Source organism: Anopheles maculipalpis, chromosome 3RL, assembly GCF_943734695.1.
Source record: "Anopheles maculipalpis chromosome 3RL, idAnoMacuDA_375_x, whole genome shotgun sequence".
NCBI lineage: Eukaryota > Metazoa > Arthropoda > Insecta > Diptera > Culicidae > Anopheles > Anopheles maculipalpis.
Genome location: NC_064872.1, coordinates 59,310,673 through 59,316,075, shown reverse-complemented (window position 1 = coordinate 59,316,075; position 5,403 = coordinate 59,310,673). Strand labels below are relative to the sequence as shown.

The window sequence follows — 5,403 nt, the reverse complement described above, 5'->3', positions numbered from 1 at the left end:
GCCGTGCGGGAGTTTTTTTGTTTTGTTTGCTTGACAAACGGCCCACACGGGTTTCGGGCCCAGGGTGGTTTCGTAATCCTTTTGCTTATGTGTAATCCTTATTATTCCTTGGGGTGTTTAGTGCTGTGGAATTGCACTTCACGTACGAACACACACACACACACACACGATACAAACACAAAGACGGTCGGTTGTTTATGTGCACATTTTGTTGTAATTTAACATGGAATGGAGAATGATTTGCTTTCGTTTGAAGTATTCTGGAAAAAAGATGAGAAAAAGAAAGGAAAAACGGACTTTATTAGTAAGTAATAATTCTTTTGAAACTCGAAATAGTGTACGCGTTTTATAGAAGATTCATAACAAGTACAATCAGTAGTAAAATGTAAGAAATTTAGCGACCAAGTGTTTAATCAATTAAAAAAGAAAACAAATGAGAATGAAAAAGAAAGTAATACAAAACATTTCAGCATAAAACCCTAAGTCAAGTCGAACAAAAAGAAAGAAAAAAAAACAATAAAAAGAACCAAAGCTCAACTCAAGCAAACTAGCAAACACAACAGAAACACAAGAAAAGCAACGTGTCGATGAAAACAAAACAATAAACTTGCACAGTTATGCAAAGAGAAAGTTTTCTTATGATCTCTCTCTTTGTTTGCTCCCTTTTTCTCTCTCTCCTTGTATCTTGTCATGTCTCTCGCTCTCGCAAACACTTGTTTTTTGGTTGTTTGCATTTTTTGTTATGACCATCGCTTGTGTTCTTCTGTCAAAAATCTAGACTTCCAATCATTATGCTGGATGAATTGTTGTTTTTTTTCCCTTCATTTTTTTTTTTGCTTTCCACGTCGCCACTTGACGAAGCGAAAGGTTGCGTTTTATTGAGAGCATCAACCAAACACACACACACACGCACACAGCGTAACATACTTCAACACTATGTGAAAGTAAAGCATTAGTGGAGCAGCCTCCCCGAAATTCAGTGGGTGGGCCACGAAAAACATTGGAGCCGTTTCATTGCGCCGCGGCACCAACACTAGCGTGTGCGGTGGTAGTACGAAAATAAAGTACAACAGTCAACCTCGCCGCCGTGCTTGCTGTAAAACGTGCTTACAACTGCTGCTGCTGTTGCTGCATTGCGATACAGGGATTATGCGCTCGTAGGGTTCTCTACTTACCACGGGCACGAGGGTGGAAGAGTGTGCGAGAGAGAGAGAGAGCGAGCTGAAGAGAGCACTCCTATCCGCTCTTCCTACGGTGAATGAGATTTCTCTTCGAAATCTACCCTTATACACAACCCTCACTCACACAGGTACCTACACAGACACGGCATACACTCGCGCACACACACTCACACATAGGCACGCGTGCGCTCGAACACACGCTCCATAATCGCGGGGTTGCTACGATTTTCCACCCCATCCAACCCCAACCGAACTACAAAGGGAGCAAGGCGAAGACGTCAAAGCATCGACGCGCAATTAACGTGTACGCGAAAGAGAGAGACAGCACGTCTACTCACACACTCACAAATTCCAATACGCCATACACCAACCCCTAACGTGAGAGCGAGAACATAAACTTGTTTTACTCTCGCACACACACAAACCACTGTGTAATGTTCACCGTCCGTCGCACACACTCGCACAGCGCACACACTACCCCCTTTCGACGGTGTGTGACCCTGCTGCCTGGCTTCTACCGCTGACGCTGATTCACAGATGGCGTGCCGGGTCCCGGGGTTCCGAGGACAGACCTTCGCGCTTCTTCGCCGTCGACACGAGACTGACGCGCGAATGCCGCGAACCGAACCGCACAAGCCTCGCCGGGTTGCGATGGCGCTGCTGACGACGGCGTACGATGATGATGATGATGATGGCGATGGACCGAACGCCGACAGCCGAGCGCCCGAACCGGCCCCGAACACGTGATAACTGAACCCGAGCGCGCATCGAACCGCGGCATTTGCGGGTCCCAGCCCGACTGCGCCGACGCGCGTCGTCTGGCGGCCTCCACAGCCCGATCGCCTGCCCTGCCGCACCTGGCCCTATTTACGGGAGAAAATCAATCCAATCCAGAGCAACGAGATTCCCGGAACGTGTAGGAATCGAAAGGGCTGGTCGGGTGGAAAAGTGTGGCGATGAGTGGTGGGGTACAGATTGGGCGACGCACTTGCCACACACGCTCTACAGCACTACGGCCGGGTAGAGAAATGGTGGCACAAACGCACCGATCCCGTTCGTGCACGGCAGCCGAAGGGACGGATTTTCTTTTGCTTACGGTGAAAATTCCTAACCACCCTAACGGAAGGGAAATTTTAAACGAAGTGCACGAGAGCGGGAGAGAGAGAGTGAAGCTTAGTAGCACAGAAAAGAGATGCAACGAATGATGATTTAGTAGCGTGTTGGGTGGTTGGAATTTGGGATGGGAAAATCGATAAACACGAAGCAGTACACGAGGTGGCCGCGAATGGTTCGTTTTGCTCTGTGTGTGGAAAAATGTTCGTGCGGACACCCGTTTTCACGATACAAAGCGAGCTGAAAATTTTCCCATTTGGAAAGCTAATTTATGCTGACATTTTGCTTGAAAGGTTTTGTTAATTGGCTGTGGAAAATTGTACCGCCTGTTACGATGGGAGTATCAGTTTTGACTGCTTGAGGAAGGCCACACCGAACGTAGTAGGCTATTTTTCCTGTCAAAATAATTCAACCAAAGGACGCCATCCCTCATCTTGCGGATGGATGCAAAGTTTCGTTCCAAAAGTCGTGACAATCAATTTCCACCTTGCACGCGTTCGATTGATCCCGTCTGTAGTTGTGAGAGCTATCCAAAAGTTTGTATCAAGCCCTCCGGGGGCCAAACAACGCACACCCATACAGAGACGGGTCAAAGCAAAAAATCGTAAAACAAACGGAAACCGTTTTTTTTGTGCTGCTCTCGGTTGAAAACTTCCAAAAGCGAAACGAAAGAAACCTCCGAATATGCTCGGAAACTGTAGCAGCCAGCAAGAGGATCGATTAATATTCACCCTCCACTCGAGATGGGTCGACAAAAAAAAAGGCAGCAAACCGGAAACTGCAGCCAGTGCTGTTTCTTGGCTAGATTTTTGTTTCGACTTCGTGCGAATTTTCAGCTTCGAACCCCTCAATATATTTATATACCCCGGGCAGAGGGTAAGTTGGATGATGTCTGCAAGAGCTTTATGTCCCTGGTGGTGTAAGGACGCCATTTTTCTTGCCGTACCAAACAAAGAAAGCTTTGTGGCACACATGTTCGAAAAAGGAAAATGGCAAGAGGGCGACGCTAATGGTGCGCACCCATAAAAAATGAATGGTTTTCATATGAAACGGGCTGGGACTTGTTGTTTGTTTGTAACGCACCACGATAGTGAAGCATGTTTGTTGAGGAAATTATAATTTAATAGCAGAAAAAAGCAAGCCTAAAAGTCGCGTATCTTAAAACAATTAAATATAATTTATGTTTGATGGTTTAAAATTGCTAGACTAAGAGCCATAATTGATTGAGTATTTATTTTAATTATTTTTAGAAAGACAAAGGTTTACAAATTGTGCTCGAATTGTTTAACTCATAGTTTTAAATTGAAAGAAGCATTAAAATTAGTACATAAACTCCCATCCAGAAGATATAATTTTTACCACTGAGGAGTAAAGTTTTATCGCAACAGTATTTTTACCCAATTTAGAAGGTATTCGGCTGTATACTCATTCGCATAATCACTGTTGGCGGAAGACATGCAATTTCCTTCTAAGTGATTTAAAAAAAAAATATTTCCCCCAATAATCAGGTTGCTCAGTCTCTTAACTTTATCAAAAGCTCCAATTGGAGATCAAATCTTTAACCTCTTTATCATATGACATTAACACAGTGATCGTTTTGACCAGGAACGTTTAAAATTGCCTCATTTTTGAAATTAAGGAATGCTTTCAATGCGACGCATAATAATTATTTTATGATTAAATTATGTTGCCTATGATTGTGCAAAAATTAAATTGTGAATTTTACATTAACCATTGTTTGAATAGAATAGCTGAAGGAAACAAAAGCAAATAAAATGCTACATATTATAAAATAAAGTATAGAAAAGTAACAGTTCAGTCCGGCAGTATAGACTAATGCTACTTTCAAATGAATCAAAGGCTTAAAAACTCTTATCCGTGCTCTAAAAAAATAATTAAATTTTACATTACGCAAAAGCCAATTCGAGCTTTTTCCCTCAATAAATACTTCTGTTGAAAGATGGCTACGGATATGTCTAATTAATAATGTTCGTGAATAGATAAAAATACTTGCGAATTGGCTTAAATCGCAAAAAATCTTACGGGTGTGGACATAACAGGCTTTCAATCAAAGGTAGTGTTCAATAATAATCTTCTGGATGTATTATATGGAGGAAAATATATTTTATGGCCTATAATTTCCATAAATACCCATGATTTTGAAGATCATTTGTAACGAAAGCTTACAAGAAAAGAACATTTATAATTGGATGAGACCCAAAGATGAGACAGTAATCATTATTTTTACTCTGCTTTTTGATTTAATGGACTGTCAGGCTGGTGTGACAGCCCTCTAATGGCTTACGAGACTTATTCCAAGTAGTTGGACAGTCAGTCATTGCTACGGGGGAGCGGTATCGGGAGATTATCAATTATTATAATTGTGTGTGTGTGCGCGGGGTGAAGTCATTGTGACAAAATGTTCAAATAATTTGATAGTTTCTTTTTATAGAAGTTACGAGCGAAATCAAATTGAAGCAAAAGCTGTTGCAGATAAATTATTGAAGTTTACAAAATTATTTTCATTGTTAATTTTAGAATGACAGCTTGCGCCATATTGTCAACACCCCATGTGTTGAGTTTTTTAATGAACTAGATTAATGGCATCGATTGGGATACCTGGCATGCACGGGAGGTTTACAAAATTATGATGGGTTTTATTAATCAATCAAGCAACCCTAGGCGTAACCCTAGAAGGTCGTTAAGCCAAGAAGCAAAGGGGCCATCCAATCAGACATATTCGAATCAATTGCTCAATCCCTCTTTTTCGTTGACACTACAGTCTAAAGGTGTTAAGACGTTCGACTGTTAATTTTTGACTTCAGAACATGATTTTCCTAAGCCAGACCATTCTATAGGAACAAAAGAACATGATGTTTCTGTAGTTTTAATGTCAATTCTGTGCAATGTTGTGTAATGTAATCCGTTATTGAGTTTTGTAGAAACTGCGTAGGGAATCATATTCTTCACAATTCCGTAACTCCAACGATCCAACGATCAACGAAGCACCGTGAGTTTTTGAAAATTGATTAGACAAGAAACCAGCTTCAAATGTCTTCTAATTAATGAAAAAAACTAATTAATTCATTGCAGTAATCGATCGCCGCTG

At 41.8% G+C, this 5,403-nt stretch overlaps 1 protein-coding gene across 1 annotated transcript in view; it reads right to left on the bottom strand.

Moving 5' to 3' along the window:
* Positions 1 to 5,403, bottom strand: part of LOC126561839 (tyrosine-protein kinase Drl) — a 483,362-nt gene that overhangs the window by 157,359 nt on the left and 320,600 nt on the right. The gene's annotated exons all lie outside the window — the stretch shown is intronic.